General features: G+C 46.5%; 1 protein-coding gene across 2 annotated transcripts in view; it reads right to left on the reverse strand.

Annotated features, from left to right (window-relative positions):
• LOC146197888 (uncharacterized) overlaps positions 1-14,244 on the reverse strand; it is a 278,363-nt gene extending 264,119 nt beyond the window's left edge. For both annotated transcript variants that reach the window (XM_084593169.1, XM_084593170.1), the window contains exon 1: positions 13,746-14,244. The gene's annotated coding sequence lies outside the window, so the exon portion shown is untranslated. The remainder of the gene's footprint in view (positions 1-13,745) is intronic.
• Between the last annotated feature and the right edge of the window lie 7,982 nt (positions 14,245-22,226).

The raw sequence follows: 22,226 nt of genomic DNA on the forward strand, positions 1-22,226 counted from the left end.
GAATTTTAAGTATGGTGCATGTTTCACCAAATGAGCTACGCCAGTTGCTCGACGCCTTCTGTCGCATTTAACCTAACCTAGAGGGTGTCCATCCGCATCCCTAAAAGCGGACCACTAGTACGTCCTCGATTTCCCTAACTTTTGTTAAATATCACGTGGAACATGATGTAACGGGAAATGTCGCGACTGTGCAAGAACCCTCTTAATTGCGGCCTGTGGCATAAATGGCCGCTCACTCCCAAGCCCGAGCACTCGTCAACCGGGCTGAGAGCGACCTGGTGCCTTCGTCTCGCAGTGCCAGAGATCGGCTTCTTAACTAGCACGACCTCACCGTATCTTATAGAAATTCCCGCCTGCTGTACCCTCCTCCGCATCAATCTCTTCCCAAAAGCGACCAGGCTTTCTGGCGCAGACTTCAGACGGCCACAGTCATGACCCCTTTCCTTCTTTCTATTATAAACCGTGGCGAAACCTCTCCTCACTGCCACTTGTGTCCTAGCACCAGAGCCGACTTTACTCACGTCTTCCTGAACTGCCCGAACAAACCCAAGCCCCCGTGGCAAGGGCCAAGACATCAGAAGCGATGGGATGCTGCTCTGCGCAGCTCGCTGCCGGAGGTACAGCTTCTAACAGTGAGCTGGGCCCGAGGGGTCGCCGAAGCTCAAAAGTGCCCGGCCATCTAGAGCGGCCTGAGGGCCCATCGTCGTCCTGCTCCCTCACTTCCCTTTACCCCCCCTCATTTGGTTCTTTTTTTGAATCATTAAAGTTGCTACCTACCTACCTACCTGGCTGCCAGAACAAAGGCTCTAGTTAAGCTGTATTCTTTTTTATTTTACTTTCTGATGAATTCTCTTTCATCCGTTACATTGCTTATTGCACATTGATCGAGCACAAATTATAAAATAAAAATATATTTCTCCTATGCTACTTCGATGTTTGTAGGCTTCATTCCCCCTGTACGCGGAATTACATTGGTATTTAATCGGTAAATAACAACGTTGTGCTTTTAATTTTAATTATTCCCTCAAAACACACACGACACACAATAGGAGTGTTTTAGGGAGCAGTAGTGGAGGGCTACGGTGTAATTTCGATCCATGTGGGCGAAATTACTCCGTAGCCCTCCACTACGGCTCCCCTTTCTCTCTTTCCACTTTCACTCCCACCTTCATCCCTTCCCTTACAGCGCGGTTCAGGTGTCCACAGAGTAAGTGTGACAGATACTGTGCCTTTCCCTTCCTGTGAACCAATTATTATTATTATTATTATTATTATTATTATTATTATTATTATTATTATTATTATTATTATTATTATTATTATTATTATTATTATTATTATTATTATTATTATTATTATTATTATATTAGTGTTGACGGTCTATAAACAACACAGAGTCCCACAGGAGCGTGGCTCAAATTATTACGTAACTGCCTACGCCCGCGGAGATGCAGTATAGAGAATATGAGTGCAATTAGCAACTGAGACAATCTTAGCGCAATTAATAGGTGCTTTCAACGGTGAATCCACCGCAAAAAATGCGCTCTACCTAAACGGCGCAAACACGCTTTTGCTAGTGAAAGAGCGGAAAAGTCAAGAAGCCTGTTTGATACTATAATACGAGACGGCGGTAGAAAAGCAAAACCATAAAGCGTGCATACGAGAGGGCGGAGAGAGAATGGGATAACCTGTGGGCGCACCGCGTGAACGATCGGCTACGAGAGATATCGAAGCGGAGACCGCGCAACCTATATTCGATATTGCGAAACCAACTAGAATACTCGCTTCCTTATTTTGAGCGCAGAGTGTGTGCTCATCCGGCAATGCAAAAGGGAATCAAAACTTAAAATATGAGTGCAATTTTCTCCCTAAATATCGATTCCAGCCGTTCCGATCATTCTCTAACGCTGCATGGAGCGGTTAGCAGCCACGGCCAACCTATTATTTTTTATCTTGGACCCAATGTCGTGGAATAACTTTTACGCTCCTTATACGACGCTTACGGTATAGTTCAGTGTGCCCGATGAAGCGAGGCGCATTATGGCTCACTTCACGCCACGAGAACATACCCATGGAAGCCGGGCCCTTCCGGACCGAAGTGATCCTAAAGTTGGAAGGAATAAAAAATAAAAAAAAAAAAAACAGAGAAAAACACGAACATCGTCGCTGCGTAATGGAGGTCACACAGGGTATCATGCAATTTACACGGCGCTGAAAACGACTATCTGGCTCTCGATTTCATTTTAACCCCACCCCGCTGGGCCCCCAACCCTACTTCCATTTATCCTATCTCGCAGTTTCATTCCCCGAGATCTCAGGAGCAACAGTAGGGGGGGCACAGCGATCTAGGTGCGACCGCTCCTCTTCCTTACACGCCAGATCCCTACGCCTTTCTACAGAGCGACGAGTTAAATCAACGCCCTGTACGAGACAAGGAAGACAAAACAAAACACAGTCCAAGGTCGACACCGCAGACGGGTAGAAAAAGCCGAATCAGACATTTAAAAAAAAAAAAAAAAAAAAACACGAAAGAAAATAAACAGTCCGTTGCTTCCGCAGCAGCAAAGTAAAGGGGGCAGAGAGGCGCGTACGCGCGCTGATACACGAGGAGAAGTGAAAAGGCTGATTCTGCATTAAGGGGCCCCGGGCGTCGGCTCCCTGGGGCGCAGTGCTTAAAACTACGAGGCCGCCCACCGGTGTGGTGTGATGTGGCGTTGGAAGAGAGCATGGTTCGCCGGATAAAAAGAAGTATAAGCCGCGTGCAACGCCACTTGAGCATATAGCACCGCTCAATTTCTGTACGACTGCTTCCCTTCCTTCCACTCTCTCTTTCGCCCGTATTCCTCTCCTTCGTTTTATTATTGCGCCCATGGTATACTGCTGCTTTTCGAGCTACGCACGACTGCAGCCAACGCGCAGTTCGTGCGTGCGTGTGGAACGTGTTTCATTGCCCGCGATTTCCAACCATTTCGCTTGTTTCAGGAAGGCTGCAACGTTTTTCAATTCCGCGGCCTCCTCCGCATCCTGATTCATTCCTTCGGTTCACTCTTTTGTTCGGTCTATTTTTTCTAGCTCCGTCTTCCTCCTTTGAGAATAAACGGCGGGAAAAAACGTGCGATTGAATGAGGTCCGTAGAGAAAAGAAGTGGTAATAGAAGCCCGCGCTCCGACAAAAATGCCGCAGTCGTTGCCGCCGCTGCTGCGCTGTGGGAGACTTAAAATCTCTCTCTCTCTGTATATATATATATATATATATATATATATATATATATATATATATATATATATATATATATATATATATATATATATATATATTGTTTCTTTCTCGGCAGCCCGCCCAGTTTTTTTTTTTCTGCTTTTTTCTCTCAGCCCGGGCATTCCGGCATTCCGTGCACAATCTGCGCACGGAGCACAGTTATATCAGATAATCAGGAAACTGGTGCAAACGGACACAACAGTACAAAAATGATGTGGCGAAAGGACACAGTGCAACTAACGCTCTGGCTGAACACATACGTATATAAGAAACTGGGCACGCCATCAATTGGGAAGGGGCACGTGTGCTTGCCAGAGAACGGATCATTTCTAAACGCTTGTATCTAGAGTCTTTGACGATTCAGACCACTCATGGCACACTAAATTGGACGCAAGGGAATCTGCCATCTGATTGCGCAAGATCGTTACGATGCATTTTGAAGAAGCTATAAACGCATGCCTGTTTCCCCATTGTGAACAAGGAAGCCGTAAGGCTTGCTAAACGTCATTACGTTTTCATAAAACTTTACCTTGGTCAGTGACCCTATAATTTTCTATATGCCATCACCTGACCAGGCGATGTTTCGTCGAATTCTTGATAACAAGAATAAGAAATAAGGAAAAAAAAAAAAGAGAAGCAGGGTCAGCAACAAAACTCGCACTTTCCGCCTACAACCGCGGAAAATATTACCCTTCTCGTTCCTCCTCTCGTATGACGCCCATCGCGGCATGACAATGAAAAACGGGGTAGTCACACAGCCCGAGATTCCCCCGCCGCGGAGCGAGTGTGCGCGAGCATTCTTTAGGCAAGACGCGGAATTCTATTACGGCTACGACGACGGTGGCGAACAGAAGAGGATGCCTTCCAAAATAAGCAAGGAAATCACAAATGACCGATACGAGCACGACGATCACGAAAGAAAGAAGGCGCGGAAGGGGGGCAAGAATCGAAGCGGGTCCTTCCCGTCACACCGCGTCTTCTTTCTCCTTGCGAAGCGTCAGCACCAGGCAGACAGCGGCTCTTCAATATTCACGGCACACATGGCGAGCAAAACCAGTCACACATCTCCTGCGAGGCGAGGACACTACTATACTTGCTTTAGACAGTGCTCTCTCTCTCTCTTTCTAGGCCGATCATGTGTGAGTACATATATTTATATATTACGCATACGCCCCTTCTGTTATCCGGCCGCCAATACACTGCGCCGTCAACGAGGCACCCTCGGTGCATACGTGCCGACTGGAGGACGGGAGGAGTGAGCAGAGGCATATCTGGCGTCTCCAGGCATTTCTTACCCGACACCATCACTCGGTGTTTCCTGAGGAGGGAGAAAGGTTTTTTTCTATTTCTTTAAGGCTATCTATATCGGTTATCAGCGTCGATTGTTATTGTGTATATATACGTGGCATGCCAGCCGATGCTTCCGAAGACAAATATAGATCGATTAGAATAGAGATACGACGAGGCGCCCTCGAGTCAGATGGCTATAAATCTGACCACCATAGAAGCAAGGCCCATAGGTTGCCCAGCAGAAACAAGGAGACACAAGCAAATAATAAAATAAAAATAAATATGTGCGAAGTGGGGTGGAAGGGGGGGGGGGGGGGGGGAGGGCATCAGGGATTTTATATGAAGTGTGATCAATAATCCAAAGAATTTCAGTAAATAGTACTCAATGTTGCCCAAGAAATTGTTTTGATGCGAGGCTTCCGCATCAAGACAGCAGCGAATACGGATGAACGGTGAAAAATATAGAAACATTCGAACCGCCTTATAATTCGTTTGGAACAATTTACGAAGCTGCATTTCTGGCTCAGAGAGTTGCGGAGGGCGCAAAAAAGATCGCAGGCATTGCCAGCTGTTTATACCCGTTCCTTCAGCATTTCGCTCTCTGCCAATTTATGTAACAACGCCGCGAGCGTCGAGCTTGAGACACAAGTTGGTTATCCATAAACCTGCTGTGTCGGACTATCGAAGTAACTAAAAAAAAAAAAAACCAGCGGCAAGTCATTGCACTTAAACGTTTTACGACCTCTTCATGTTTACGAAACTCGGCTCCAAGCCGCGGCTCGATGAAACATTGCATAAACATCCAGTCTCGTGCGCGAGCTTTCCGACGGCTTAGACGTGAAGTAGCTGTAAGATATTTCTTTGACGTAGTAGAATGATACAGCGTGCACACGCTCCTCCAATATTTAAGCTATAAAAAACTTTCCTAAACCACCCATTCTACATTTCTACCCAACTACCCATTTCTACATGTGGCCTCGCGCAGTTATACCAACTGCCGCCATGGCTCAAACTGAACGACCAAAATAAAAGTGACAATAACAAGGTATACATGTGCACATCTCATTCCCTTCCGCCACAAGCAGGGGCCCCCCTTCTTATACACTCATACACGCTTCTTATGCCAAAGCCAAGATTTCCATATATCCTGAGAGGGGAGGAGTTGTGTGGGCAACGTCACAGCGACTCTATAGACGGTCGAGCGCTTCCCGAAATAACAAGAACAACAACAACAAAAAAAGACAAGAACACTGAAACAAAATACGGCGAAAGCAGGAGAAACCAATCACGGACTTGAAAACCTCAAGCACAAGAACACGAGACAGCCATGAATGGCTTCAATGTTTTTGCATCGAGGCGACGCTTTCCCGAGGGAAATCCCAAAGCGCCGTAGCCGTTTATGTATTTTGCGAGAAACGCGCGCGCACTCTCCCCTTCACTCACGCGCACTCACATATGAACGCACAGCCACAAAAAGAGAGAGTCCATGAATAAAAATGGCGGTTGACGGATCTGGAACACGGGAACTAAAAGCAACAACGAAAATGAAAAACCTCTCTAATACAACTCTACGATTTGCCTTTAAACCAGCGCGGAAGCCAAGTGCAACTTGCGGCATTTTTTAGAGCGGAGGAGGGCGGCGGCAGCTGGGTGGTCAGGTTGTTTACAAACGCGTACACACAACAAGCAAGTGGCAACGCAATTATAAAACGCACACGCATGTCCGCAAATAAAGCAAACAGACGATTTTTCCATGTTCGAAGCTGGTTTCGAAAATTCTAAAGACGAGAAACGGAGAAATGTCCTGGGAGCAACAACAAAATCGGCAGCAGTGTGCCACACACGCGAGAGTAAAAAAGCAGCATTATGGTAATTTCCCGGGCAAAAAAAGAAAAAAGAATAAGAAATTACGAAGACGTGGCGCGGATGGGAGGGGATGATCATTTTCGGCCGCATTCGCGGAAGCCTTCTTCGCGCAACAAATCTGTTCGGATTTGCCGCTGATCAAACAGCCTCCCGTCCGCGCGGATGTACACGCTCGCAGCGCGCTCGCTTCTGCCAACAACAGAAGCGAGGCCAATGCGGCGTTGCCAGGATTTAAGTAAACGGGAGGGAAATCCTCGCATAACGCGCGAAAAGAACAGAATGGAAGTGATGCTTATGGATAGGTGTGCGCGGGAGTTGTACGTTTTGCGTAAGAGCCGAAGTGCCCGATATCTTTCCTTACGGCAGCTCTCCTCCGTACTGAACTATACGGGCGAAAAACGCTAGCGGCAATGGTGCTGAAAGAGCAACGGCGCTAACAGGCCCCTATTCGCAGCTGATCTGCCGTTATCACTCTTTTTTGCACGACACATTGAAATGATGTAGTATTCAGGCTAATGCGATACATTATACGCGCTATTTCACGCCAGCTTGTTCAGTTTCACTGCGATAGGATGCCTACAACCTGCAAAACAACTTATAAACTTAATCGCTTCTTTCTGCACCCAATAAACAACGCGACAGAAAGCCGCAATGACTCGAATTCCGAATACAGAAAGCTTAGACTTCGCATCTGCTCATGCTTTCGTATACCGAAGGCACAAAGAGAGCTGACAGCATGAGCAAAGTCCTCCAATGGGATGAGGGAGCCGACCGATTCTACCAGTCAACGTGCACACGGGATGGAGTATAGCCATACAACCACTGTTCGTCTATATAACATCGGCGACTGTGTATTTAGGCCTGTCCCATTGTGATAAAGTCCGTGCAGTTGCAGTTGGCGTCGTTGTTTGAAATACCTCTTCACTTCTTGCCATCTCCCCGGCTCTCCGAAATGAAGGGTGAAGCGACGCTTCGGGGCAAGTAAACACTGCGGGCGTCAAGTGGAGAGGGCTTGAGCCAAATGAAAACGGCTTTGAGGAAAGGAAAGATTTATTTGTTTTATTGCGAAAACAATAGTATTCGCACTTTCAAACATTCGCGTGACCCGGCCGCAGTTACGTCTTACCCACGTGACGCTGTGACGTCACACGCCACGTGACACACGGGCTGGCAGGAGCTGCCAACTTGGGTTTCTCGTTTCACATGGGAAGGTTATGTCAGAATCAGCCTGCTACGACCCTGGCATTCCCGTTACCCCTATAGGCCAATAAGGCACGTTCATATGGGTTGGTTAAAGCTGGGCTTTATATGTGGGATGAGGAAGAAGAAAAAGAGAAAAAGAAGAACGCTCGATCTCCCGCAGCTAATGCTTCCGCTCAATATTTGGTTCAGCAGTGCTGAACCCTTGTAATTTTTTTTTTATTCCTCGGTGAACACCTGAACATATAGTGAGGTAAGGGAGGAAAAGAAGAGAGGAAAAATGTGCGTTAGCAGAGGCTGCGGAATAATGTTGGCCACCCGGATAACATTAACGTGCATTCACATCGTACAGCACATGGACGCATTTAGTGTTTAATAATAATAATAATAATAATAATAATAATAATAATAATAATAATAATAATAATAATAATAATAATAATAATAATAATAACAACAACAACAATAGGTTCAAGGAAAGGAAAGGCGCAGTATCTGTCACATTTGTTCCATGGAAACCTAAACCGTGCCGTAAGGGGAGGGAGAAAAGTGAGAGTCAAAGTGGAAAGAGATGCCGTAATGGAGGGCTACGGAGTAATTTTGACCACCTGGGGATCCTTAACATGCACTGACATCGCACAGCACACGGATGCCTCTTCGTTCCGCCTCCATCGAAACGCAGCTAGCCTCCACCGAAACTCGGGTACGCCGGCTTAATAGCCAAGCGTGCTAACCACAAGTCACTGTGGCATTTGGGGATCGATACACAATAAAGGCGTTTCACAAGCAAGCAGAGTGTGTTAACGGGCTACATGAGCCAAGTAGGAAAGCGCCCGAAAGAGGCGGTGCGTCGGAGGAAGCATGCAGGCGCCTGCATCAAACAGCATTTGCGTGACAGCTGTCTCAAGTGTCTCTGGGAACGGTTGCGCAGCCGCGCGCTGGCCGCAGGGCGAATATAATACCAGCAGTAAGAGCATTACTACACGCCGAAAATACTTTACCCGGGGGAGCATAAAGCTTTCGCATTCACACACGTAAGCAACTGTACTCAGTGTCTCTGCCGAATTGCGAAAACAGCCCCAACTATCTCTTCCGAATTTTGTTCTTTTAAGGCAAAAGTCCTTCTACGCTCACGGAACGAAATTCTGTGCGCTGACGTGTAACTTGTCAATCATCCTGATGACGTCATCAGAAACATAAAAAATCTTGTCTCCACCGGAAATCGAACCTCCATCCCTCGGAACCCCAGAAGAGCGCTCTTTAACCAACTGTGCCACGCCCCGGTTTTGTAGCGAGGGCTACATTGGCCGCAGTCTCGCCATTTCGTCGTGCCTGTCCGAAGGACGAAGAAAGAAGAAGAAGAGGAAGAAGAAGATGACGTGAGAGGCGGTAGGTAGTAACTAACATGGTCGAACAGTAACACGCAGGGCTTCCTGACACTGCGTTTGGCAGGAGCTGCCAACTCGGGTCTCTCTTTCATATGGGAGGCTGATATGGGAATCAGCCTGCCAAGACCCTTGCATTCACGTTATCCCTAGGCCACGCAGGCACGTTCATACGGCTCGGTTAAAGCGGGCTTTATATCTTGGCTGGTAGCTTACGCTATCGTCTCATCGCGAAGGTGGGAATGAAAGCAGATAGAAAGAGGTGCCGTAGTGGAGGGCTCCAGACCACAGCGCGATAAAGGCTTTCGCCTCAAGACACTTCAGTGGTCAAAAATGTCCCCTATGACATAAAAAAAAGATGAAACCCTAGAAAACTACTTTGTGCAAAAACCATGTCGTTACTTTCAAGCCAAACCTAAGCGTAGCCGTGCAGTGTAGATTGCACAATGCTCTCGGAATATTTTACGTCACAAGAATAACACCCATGCTAAGATGCTACTCCGGTATAGCGAATTCCAAAAAGGAAAAAAAATTTTTTTATTTTTTCTTTTTTTTTTTTTCTGAAAAGGGAACATGCCACGAATACGGACCAGAAAGGAAAGCACTCCTGATTTGAAATGCTATAGTGCCTAGAATATTCTAGGCACTATAGAAATGCTGACAGAGACTAACAAACCGAAAATGGTTGCGACATGTGCGAAACCCGTTGAATTCATCTCGTGCCAACAAGAGGGCGTTCAGGGCGAGCGAGCTTCATTGCCGGGAAGAGATTTCAGCACCACTTGAAAAAACTGCGCGCCACGCCGTTCAAGAAAGCATGTATACATAGGAGAGAGTAACGAGCGATGCAGGTGAAAAGATAAGACGAACGGCGAGAAAAGCAAGGATCCTCCATTTGTAACTAAAGAAAACTCGGCCGAAAGGTTTTGAAAAACACAATGGAACACGGTTGCGCAGCTCACCAGTCGAGTCTGATTCAGTTCAACTCCTCGCCTTCAGCACCACGACTTTCCCGCACCGCTGGCCCACCATCGCCCGCGTTTTCCGAAACCAACTCGCGGCTATAAAGACAAAAGAAAAAAAAAAAAGTGGACGCTCTGTCACATTGCAAATTCCGGCCCTGCGCTTGCCGCGTCGCTGCTGTCGAGAGCGCAACCTATCTCAGTAAAATTGTGGAACAAGATTGATGTTTGGCGCCTTTTTCTGGGGCCTGCCTGCAATTCTTTCGGCCCACTAGGCATTTTAATCAGCGTCGTTTTCTTTTTTTTTTTTTTCCCCCAAATAAGGCGAGCCTCTCGAGTACCAAAAGAGGCACCTGCAGCTCTCAGTAAAGCCGTCTTTGTCCGCCCCGCACTACGAGCAGCTAACAAAACGCTACTTCTCGCCATGCTTACGCACCTGGCAACGCCCATTAGCGAAACCCCCGTCGGCCGGGGTCCTCACAGCTGAGCCAGAACGAGAGAGAGAAACGGTTCTGTTTCCGTTTTCCGCCACACACATCATCACTCTGGCCGCCGCAAGAAGAGGCCAAGCGAGCAAGAGATAGCCCGCCCCGCTAACGCGGGTGAGATAAGCGCGAAAGATAACAGCCACGGCGCGCAGGGGCCCAGGCCGGCTTTCTACAACGGCAGGCACGCACCGACCGTTCCTCCCTCGCCTCCTCCCACGCCGCCGCGTCTCTCCAGAGACCGCACGCAGCGGCGCAGCCAGCTACAGGTGTTCGCAGATCGTCGGCCGAGCGGAGAGCCAAGAGTGGTGTGCCGGTAGTGCGCAGTCTTCTCTGTGCGGAATTATTCGTTCCCTACACACGACGGCCTACAATATCACGGATGCGTACGCAGTACAGTAAAGCGTGGTAGTAGTGCAGGCACGGCTGCATTGCAGCTGTAATAGAAAAAAAAAAAAAATCCATTCAGCCCTACCTTCTGGCCGGTGTGGTTGCGACATACTGCGCACCTGTCAATCTACGCGAGATCCACGTAACTAAGCGCAACTGTGCCATGGGCATACGTTTTCTTTCTCATCGCTTGTGTAAAACTGAGCGTCCTCGTTTGAAGCTCACTGCGTCGGGACAATAAACTGAAATACGAATTTTTGTGTCTATCTGAGGGATGAGCTGGTTACGGCATAGAGCATCATTGGATGACATGAAATATCGCCTCGTCTCCTGGCGCGCAGTCTTACTGACTACGCAGACGTCTTCGATAGCTGCTAAGTAGAGTTTTTCCAAAGTGTTCGTAAGTTATTTTACGACAGAATGAAGAAACGGGACGAAAAAAAAAAAAAAAAAGTCTGTGTTCGAAAGAAATAACCCACTTCGCTACCGACGACTTTCGCCGATGATAGTTACGTGAGACTTACGGGAGATGATGTCGAGCTATTCGCTCAGGTACACAACGATATTTGCAAACCGCCATCCAGTGATTAACTGTCACCCCGGCTTTATGACCCGGAAATAGGGTCAAATGTCTTACGCGCTGGCTGGCCTATATATGCGAGCTCCGCAAGCAGCACACTTGACCTGTGTGGAAAACAGCGATGTACCTGAGCGGCCGTCGATGGCTCCGTCGTCTCTCTTCATACAAGCGATGTCTGCACACTCCGCGGCTTCGTACACGCCCACGACCTAGACTACCGTGCGGTGCGAGCGCACTCCCGATTATTAAACACACCGCGAACTGTTCATTTATTTGGCTGTGATGAATCAAACTATGCAAGTGAGGATATGCACAGCGAGTGACTTCGCACCTGCTAGGGCTCAGCGACATTGAGGATCGAGCAGTGGCGAATAGCACCCGTAGCGGTTGCAATTGCATATGCAGCTCGCACCAAATGTTGAGCTCTACGCACTCGACAAGCAGAATGTCATTTCTATTTGAATTTTGCGGCTACGTCACTGTTTACGCAAAACGTCTGCGGCAGTGATGCAGCAGCAACGGCGATGGCCAAGGCTACCGTGGTAGAAAAGACGACGCGACGCGCGTGTCGAGGTGAATACAACAGGCTTATTGGATGTCGCCGAATGTTGAAGGTCCGCGCGGATCACGCAGCAATTCATCTAATATTCTACGCAGTCACTCACAATGGTGGAGAAACCCTTGAGGAAGGAGCTAAATGTAGGTCGTGTCTTCTAATGAGGCATCTCATTGAGGACGTTATGTAAACGACTCCGCTTGAACGCAGGCCTTCCAGCCCGTGAAGTGGGCCCGGTCTAATTAAGCACCTTCCGTGCTTAGTAAAAGAGCAAGGTTGCACAAATGAGGTGTTTTTTGACTTTCTATCCAAGCAAGGTGGCGAGAAATGAAATTATGCGTAGAGACATAAGTACGTAGACAGAGATTGTACGTTCTATCAAACTTATCATTCTGAGGAGCTGGATCATTACCGTTAAGACGAAGATTCTATCTGCTCAACCTGGCTGACCTCGGACAGTTTTCGACGCGGCCACCGTGGCACAGGTTCCTTTCATGAAACGCCGTCTTGCGTAATTAATTTCCCGATACCGGCATGAAGAAGACATTACACTGCACTTCCTGACTACAAATACTCTCAGACGTTTCCTGCAGCAAATAACTGTTAAAAGCGCTGTTACTTTCGCGTATCCATTTCGCATGGGCGGCGCGCAGTATTCGAAGGAAGCAGTCAAAGGGCAAAAAAGAGAAACGCTTTCAGGCGTTAAAAATTCATGTAAGTCGAGTGCACACCGCAGTAATACTGGGTGAATAAACAAAAAACAAACAATAAATGCTACATTTGCACGGTTAAGTATGCTCTCATAATGCCAAGCGGATACGGAAAACTTCTGATGCCCTACTAAATAGTGCTCAATTACTGGCTCGAAAATGCGGCGCAGGAAACGAAACACCTCCTGCGTCCAACTCCCTCATTAACCGACAGCGCGGACGAATGACAAGCTGCGCAACACAGCTGTCTTGGCCAACGCGAGAGAAGTGGTTCGGACCGGCAGAAAAAAAAAAAAAAAAAAGGACAAAAACGAGTTCTACGGACGCCTTTACGGGACCAGCTACGATGCCCTTGATTGGAAGCGACGAACGGAGAGAGAAAACCACGCCGGGAAACCCGTTCCGGACAGATACCTCGCTCAAATGTGCCACACTTCGGGGAAGGAGACGCCGGCCTCTGCCCAGCCCCTCTCCCGTTTTATTACGCAACGACGCGAACTCGATCAGAGAGGAGGCAGGCCGCCTGGAAAACCAAAACACGACTGACGCGTGTTCAAGCAGTGCCCCAAAACAAGACTGGCAGCACTAGCCGCTGCGGTTAAACTGCGAAAGGCCGGCCTAGGTTGCTTTCAGATCCAGACGCTTATCGCCAAAGGCGCGAGCCCAAAGCGACCGCCAATTGCCATATCGAATCGGTTGTTCGGCGACGATTCGCGCACTAATAGACCTACTAATACATGCAGTGTGCTATGCCAGAGACAGGTCTGAAGAAAAAAAAAAAAAAAAAAAAGTCTAATGAAAGGTACTCTCGAGCACCCCTAGAAAAAGACCTTTTGGCGCGAAACTCACCTTACCGGTTGATTGCGGAATGCATGTGCAATGCTGATCGTAGCATAAAGTTGTTGCCGTAACAAAACGCTAGTCGGACGGGATATGATGAGCACAGAAATCCGTACAACAGACAACTGAACATGATCTCTAGACCCGGTCTTTCGATACAAAGTCTCAGGTTGCGAACCTCGAAGTACTTAATCTGCGCGAGGTTGCGAATAATAATACGCACCTTGGTTGCCGAGCTTTGCCTTTCCCAGTTGATGCTCGCTGCCCGCTGATCTTCACCGACAGACAACGTCAACGTACACTAGCGAGGATCACGACGGACACGCACTCTCCGGAGAAGCAAGTCCGGCACACCAGCGCAATCCAAAGGGGGACTGAGGAAATGGAAGGCAGACGTGAGCCGTTCTTTCGCTATTCGACACGGGAACGTCGATGACAACTTCAGCTAACACAATGCCTTAACAGGCGGACAAAACAGCACACGTAGATATCAAACCGCGGCAAAGGGCCCGCACTAGCGAAAAGGCGTTGAAGAGGTCGCACGGTGCAGCCTTCAAAAGCCAGGAAGACCGTGTGGAAGCCGAAGTTGGCGTGCGTGCGCAACTGCCACCGCTGTACCGACAGACTCGACCGCCACTTATGCCATCCGAAGGCCGTCTGCAAGCGACCGCGGAGGCCTGCTCTCAGCAGACGCACGGGCGAGCGCTGGGGACAGAAAGCGGAGAATGAGAACCGGAACTGCGTCACCGCGGCGGAAGCGGCTCGGGTCGTCCGACTCGCGCTGGCCAGGGGGAAGCGCCGTGCTCCTCGAATGACGACGAACAGCTCCGACAGAAAGCGCTGGCGCGGCAGTTGTGCCGGAGGACGGCAGGTTTTCGATGCAAAGGTTTAGCTTATTCACCAAATATCTCAATTCAGAGGTCCCACGGCTAGATGTGTTCACCGGGGAACTCTTCTGACGATCATGTCGGATAAATAGAAAACATTTGATTAGGTCAGCCGCTGTGCAGCGTTCATGAAGTATTCACTCGTGACAACGCTTTTTCATAGGACGGCAATGCTTGGGAAACGGACTCTCATTGGCAAGCGTTAAAGTTTCTATTCCCTCTCAGCTGTAAAAGCGCGAACAGTCCTGGGCTGAACTTGACTTCTAAAACCAAAATTACCTCTCGGTGAGATGCTGTGTGGAAGATGAAGGATGAGACCAGGAGAACGTATAACCCTATACGTTCCAGCTTCGAGTCTCAAAGAAGCAGTAATAGCAGCGTACATTCCTCTACACTTTTTTATTATTTTCATGAGCAAGCGCTTACAATGGTGCTCTTTTTCTCACTGATAAACAAAACTGGCCAACGACCCCCATGGCATTGTTGCAACACACGCTGCAGTTTTCAACTTAGCACACTGACGACATATAAGCATAAAAGGAAAGCATAGTGCATTTCTTTTAAATTATGTTCTTAACGTGCATTAGTATTGTAATCATATTATGCGGGAATGGTAACTGCATAAAAAGTAAAAGAAGAAACAACCACTTCCTCTGGCGGGATGTGAACCAGCGATCTCTGAATTTAGAGCCCGCTGCTCTTACCAACCACAGCAGCTGTTCATTTTTCGACTCCCTTTTGTATTAATGTTGCTTATAACCGAACCTTAAGGGTGTTCACCAGCACCACCTTCATTATCTGAGGCAAAAATAGTATATCCTATGTTACAGGCGATGTCATGTAGAACGTGATCGACATGGAGATGGTGGCACTGTGCAAGACCTATCTTTTGCTATTCGCTCAAATGGAGGGACAGAGAGGGGCTCGTTATGATACGTAACTGTCAGCGAGGCTGAAAGCAGGAAGGATTCTTTTTTCAATTCCTGTTGCTGACGTGAATTTGTACCGTAATATATATATATATATATATATATATATATATATATATATATATATATATATTTTTTTTTTTTTTTTTTTCATGCAACACAATTAAACACAAAGTACAAGTTAAGTTATGCTTCCTGAGGATGTAGGTGCAAAGTCGGATTGTCAGTAGCACTTCCTGCACGAACCTTTGTCTAGCCGAAAAAGCTGAGTACACAGATGACTCAAATCCATGTTTTTTTTTTTTTTTTTTAATAATGTTTTGAATAAACTGATCTGAGCTTATTTTGTCAAAAAACAAAAAATAAATGAAAGAAACATACTGTGTTGCGGTAGCCTGTCAGGCTGGAAAGGCCCATTAGAGGAATAAGGCCATCAAGGAAATGTTAATACGGCAAAATCTATATTTCGGAAATGAATAACTGCTCAGAGTTTCCAATCTCTTATGTGATCCGCCTTATGTGCGCTTTCAGGCAATGCAGAACATGGCTGTCAGAATACAATCCGCATATCTTGTTGTCTTTAGAACTTATTTTTCTTGGTGTGTACAGCCATTTCTGTAGGTTGTTTTTCAAAAGTTATAGTAACTGTTCATGTGTATTCATACCAGTTTTATTTTTTTTAATTGTTCCAAGTAGACGAAAATGTTTTGTGGAAATGCATGATTTTGAGATGAATATCTTTCTTGTGTAATTAGTATATGGTAGAAGTAATTGTAACCATATTCCACTGTCGGTATTATGTGCGTTTTTATTCTAACAGTGTGTGTAATGACAAACTGTTACTGATACATGTTTGTAATTTTTAATGCCAGAATCTGTGTGTGTGTGTGGGGGGGGGGCAGGGACCTCTTTCAGGCTTTCACATAGCCTTTAGCCCCTGCCTCCTCTCGCTTGTACGAGGAATCAATAAACCAATTTGAATTCCAATTCCAAAATAGCCTGGTCACCAACTTGGGGGTGTTTTGTGCGCTCTCGTGTGCGAGAGCCCGCGGTAGGCAGCAGCTGCGAGTGCAGGCGACTGTAGGGGACGAAGGCTTCGAAGTCAGCCACAGCGTGCAGATTTACGAGCCCATTCTAGCCTGAAAAGGCGGCAATGTCGGTCTGCTTAAAGCCAGAAATCTAGAGCAGAGTGCCGATTCCTAAGAACTGAGAAAAAGACCTTCGCTACCATGCCATCTAAGGTGCAAAGGGCCTGGTCAGTGGTGCTTGAAAAATATGCGTTGTCTCTGTCTACTGCAGCATATACATTAGCGAGGGTCTTCCCCACTGCAGGAGATCCACAGTAGCATCGGGTACAGTCCACTGTACCCGATGCTACTGTGGATCTCCTGCAGTGGGGAAGACCCTCGCTAATGTATATGCTGCAGTAGAGAGACAACGCATATTTTTCAAACAGAACAAATGGTATGCGAGGCGGAAGCAGACGGACGTACTGACGCATACCGTCGTAGTAACAGAGTCAATGGTGTTTGCTGCTAATACTCAATGTGCAGCTCCTAAGGCACACTTAATGAACACAAGGAATCGAAAATGAGGTCATGGTTTATCCTTACCTTGCAAGGGACATTATAATTATTTCCCTATGTGATTAAAAAAACAAAAACGCCGTTGCTTGGTTAGTTTTGGCAATTATTATTCGTTCTCTGTATACAACCTTTTGTGCTTTATACATATTCTTTCAAAAATGTAAATAAAATGCCCCTTTTACCTTTTTAACAAGACCTGGAACAGTTTCCTCCTTTTTATTGCTCACCTGTGGAGAGATATCACTGCATAACATTTGAAAGTCCTGAACAAGTGAAGCTATATGTTTATCTTAGCCTCTTAATTTAAGCGTTTTCAACATCAACGTATAACTATACGATATTGAGCGAGTGCTGATGATGTAGCTTTTTCTTTTTTACAAAGCAGGCTACCGCCTGATCGCTACATGATAATTGGCGAGGGAATTGAGTTGTCGAGGCGCTAATGCAGCCAGCTATAGATAGAATGAGCTAAACAACCTTATTTAAGGAGCTGTCTACGTATTTGCAAACTGAGCTGCATCATCTGAGGATTACAGTAAAGCTGATTTCATCCTTGAATCTACATCCGCAGCGCAAAATTTTGTTCCTATAATTAATTTTCCACAAAAGACGACCGGCCTCTGCGACAGACGCGACAATGTGCTATAATTTTTCCTTTGGGAAAAAGGGAGGGTGGAGGAGGGGCCTCGCTCGTTTCTAAGGGTCCAAATGAATGAGATGGGGTACAGTACGTCGCGGGTGGAGGAGGGTCCTCGCTCGCTGGGATGCAGTGTGTCGCGTTGTCAAAAAACTTACTAGACTCCCACAGAAACATAAAGAACAGGGCTGTTCAGACGAGCGCGCCATTACATTCTCCACTCAGCGTGGACGTCGCGTTGCTGTTTGTTTCTTTATTTCCTGCTTCTTTTGCGGACCGCGTACCATGCTTCCATGTCTTTCTTTCATTCGTCCACAATCAAGGCATCTGAGAGAATCTTCAGTTATGAACATCCACACCTAAATGTGTTCCATACCGTGCATCCGTGGACCCTGCACAACTTGAAACAGGTCTTAGTGTGATATGTATGCAAGGCACAAAGAAAAAAAAATACGTTACGGTTTCAGTTGTTGTAATAAATTAATTATTATAGTGAGTATCAAGTATGCGGGCGGCGAAGCGGCAGGACACTGTTCCTTCAAGAAACAGGAAAGGCCGATCGGCTATCCTGCATGCCACTCACTGGGAGCCAAATGCATACTTCTTCAGCACGCTCAGCCTCAATAAAAGTGTACTGCATTGCGGTCGCAAGTTCCGCTATTGTCAGCGAACCACAAATGGAATTGACGTAGCCTAACTAGACCAATCACGACAGCCAGCTTGCTCTGATCTGACAGCTCCCAGGACCGAGCAGCATTATGACCACTAGTGACTTCAACCAATGGTTGCCAGACCCCAAAACTATAGCTTTCAAAACTCTGAGCAGTTTAAAGACAGAAAGAGCATGTACAGATAAGGCATCCTCGAAAACAGCTATCGACGTGCGCGCGCGCAAGCAGCAAAGCGAGCTGGAAACATTTACATAACGGCGGCAGGTTGACAGCAACACAGTGTTCTCATTGTTGCACAAAAAAAAGAAGTTGTCATAGGATCCCAAGTGTCCAAAAAGAAATGGTTGTATTCACTTATTCCATGCCACATTCGCATGCGGCTATCACGCGTTCATTAGCGCCGCAAAATACATTGTCGTGCATGTGCTTACCAAAACATAATCTCGCAGTACAGGACAAGAAATGAGAAAACTCCAAAACGACTTCGTGAAGTACCAAAATGTACGCCACAGAAGCACAGTTGTTGCACAATATTACGGATTACTGACGTCTTAGTTTCGTTGCCGGGGCACATGGGCATATGACCTGTTTGCATGCAAGAGCACGTTTATTTATTTATTTATTTATTTATTTATTTATTTATTTATTTATTTATTTATTTATTTATTTATTTATTTATTTATTTATTTATTTATTTTCATTTAGCGTCCGCTCTTGGGTAACAACCTAAGATTAAGCAAGCAGCAGTGGTGATCGCTGGTAAGAGCAATGATACGCCAGCTACGCATTAGGTATATACCCTACGACGAACGTACGAAAGAAAAAAAAAACGAAGAAAGAAAACAGAAAGAGGCAAAGAAAAAATGATGTCAACAAAGAAAATACAGACAAGGGAAGAGGAGAAGGAAAGGAAATAAAGGAAATGAAAACTGCTCTTTATTCCAGATCTCACAGAAGTTGCAGTTACGAACAATGAACAAAGCCTGTTCGTGACACTTGCGAGTTGCGACACCTGCGACAATGCTTATAGGAGGTTAATCTGGCGCAGTAGTCCTAATAAATCGTCTTTGAAAGGCAGCGCTCAGCGCAAAGATTTGCTCGGCAGTTTGTGGTAACCCGCCAGCCAGTTGAATGCTGATCCGCCTCGAGAGAGAAAGAGAGAGAATTTTATTGGCTCTTAAGAGAGTTCGACGTTGAGTTCAGAGGGCCTGTCCCTCAGTTAACTATCAGTTCAGTTCAGGCGTTCAGTCGTGTCCGACTCTTCGTGACCCTATGGACCATGTCACGCCACGCTTTCCGGTCTCTCACTATCTTCTTAACATCACATAACTTCATCTGCAGTGCCTCGAGGATGCCATCTAACCATCGCGTTCGCTGCCTACCCCTTCTCCGGCGACCCTCAACCTTTCCCAACATCAAATCTTTCTCCAGCGACTCCTCTCTTCTCATCAGATGACCAAAGTAGCTGAGCTTTAACTTTAGAAATTGACCCTCCAATGAGCAGTCAGGGTTTATGGTCGACAATATCGACTGATTTGATCCTCTGGCAGTCCAAGGAACTCTCAAGAGTCTTCGCCAGCACCACAATTCAAACGCTTCAATTCTTCGGCGGTCAGCCTTTTTCACAGTCAAACTCTCGCATCCATACATCACAACTGGAAAGACCATAGCACGGGTTATACGGATCTTGGTTGGCATACTAATGTCTCTGCTCTTTACTAGGCGGTGAAGGCTAACCATTGCTCTCTTTCCAGAAGCAGGCGTCTCCTAATTTCATGGCTGCAGTCTCCTTCCGAGGTAATCTTGGAGCCCAAGAACAGAAAATCTGTCACAGCTTCCACTTCTTGTCCATACCATCATTCTATTTTTGAAATTTTTTTTCTACCTTACTAACATTATGTCACTTTTCTGCTTTTAAGCCACCAATCTTCCAGTCGTTTTTTGCTAGTATCCACCGCAGGTTTATTCACCCGGCCGCTGGTATCTGATCCCCAGAGCTTCAGGAAGAGTGACAGCGCCTGCATCAACTTCCGCATGGATACCATTATATTCGAGTATAATATGGTCAATTGTGTCAGTGGAGTTACCACATGCTGCACATGCGTCATCTTCATTGTTAAATTACTTTCTGTTTGGTTTGGTTTGTGTGGTTTAACGTCCCAAAGCGACTCAGGCTATGAGAGACGCCGTAGTGGAGGACTCTGGAAATTTTGACCACCTGGGGTTCTTTAACGTGCGCTGGCATCGCACAGCACACGGGCGCCTTGCTTTTCGCCTCCATCGAAAAGCGGCCGCCGAGGCCGGGATTCGATCCCGCACCCTTGGGAACAGTAGTCGAGCGCCGTAACCACTGCGCCACCCCGGCAGGGCAAAATTTCTTTTTGTAGCTGCGTGTTCTAAGGCATCCAGATCTAGCTTCAAAAAGTAGGGCACTGCCTCTTGAGTTATTAAAGAAAGCTTCCTTCCTGATCTGCCTTTTTCATTTTCGGTATAATTCCACACTCTGTTTCTTTTCCATCGAATTTATCTAATTTTTATCTTTTGTGTTTTTCACCTGTTTCTTAACGCTCTTTACTTCTTCGTCCTTGGGACCAGCACACTTACTTGTTAGTTTCCTTTTTCTTTTCCTCCATTGTGAGTCAGCGCTTTTTAGGTATAGGTATTTAAATACTTTAGCTGCCCATCTGTTATTGTCCAATTTCCTCAGGCGTTCCTCGTATAATATTTTACTCTGAGCTTCCCGTACTTCGAAAGATGCCCAGCCCGTATCTCCCTGTACCACCTCATTTGTGGTTTTGCCGTGGGCACCTAGTGCTAATCGTTCGACGGCTCTCTGATTTATTTCTAATGTCTACTGTACCTCTGTTTTTGGGCACAAAACCGCATTTCCGAAAGTAAGTCCGGGTACCACAATTCCTTTACAAATACCCATCAAAACCTCACACCTGTTTAGCACCACAATGCCCTATGCTTCATTATCCCGGCATTTCTTCGCCCTTTCAATGTATGTCAATCCTTAGTTTATCCATACCTCGAGATATTTATATTCTGCTACTCTATGTATTTCACGGCCTTGTATTTTAAGACCCTGATCAGTTGAGCCGTTGAAAATCATCAGACCCGACTTAACTCCGCTGAAACTGAAGCCTGGCAGGGAAGCAATGTTGCTACCTAGCGGCACATGCACACACTACATACCAATCACTCCTAAGTGACTTTAACAGCGGTTTCCAGCTGGTGCTGTATACTTGGCAGACGGGTATAAACAATTGCGAATGCAGAAAAACAATAGTAACATTAAACGACTGCTCCAATGCATTTGCAAAATCAATAACCTTCTTATCACCTCAATGCCTTAGGTAAAATATCTTGGGGTAACCATGACATGTCTAACCAACTCGCCCAAACGCTGCCATTATTGAGTAACCATGACATTGACCTGAAGTGGAATAAGGGAATACTTACTTATTGACATCCACCCAAGCGCAGCATCGCTGCTACGAAGGAAAGCTATAAAGATTTCTCAGAAACTTCGCAGTTAAAGAAAAATTCGTCCTTTCCACGCACGATTTCCGAGTGGAAGCGACGGCCAAGCGATATTAGCAACCTGCATGGTACTCGTATTCTTGTTTTGTCTGCTGTTTCGTTTCATGCATATATAGCTCGCCTGGTACATAGTCTACTTCGGTTTCTTTCTTTTTATTCTGTTCACTCAGTCTGGTTGGTGTCAGATGATTTGCCTATATTTTCTTTGCTTCCCGTCGGGCTTAATGAACGTTTGCCATCGTACTGTAATCCCCATTTGTTGTTGTTATTTTGTTGTTACTACTTTGTAGTTCCTTTGAACTGGGTCCACTTCCCCTTCACCGCCAAAGGGCCGTCAGCAGTATTTGTGAAATAAATAATTATATAAAGTAGCGGTTCATGCCGGAGAAGTTTTAAATCACGTGACACTAAAAATGCAATGCATAAGCTATTGCTGCCGGCAGCGAAG

Source organism: Amblyomma maculatum, chromosome 2 (assembly GCF_055883805.1).
Source record: "Amblyomma maculatum isolate TAMU_Amacu chromosome 2, ASM5588380v1, whole genome shotgun sequence".
Lineage (NCBI taxonomy): Eukaryota > Metazoa > Arthropoda > Arachnida > Ixodida > Ixodidae > Amblyomma > Amblyomma maculatum.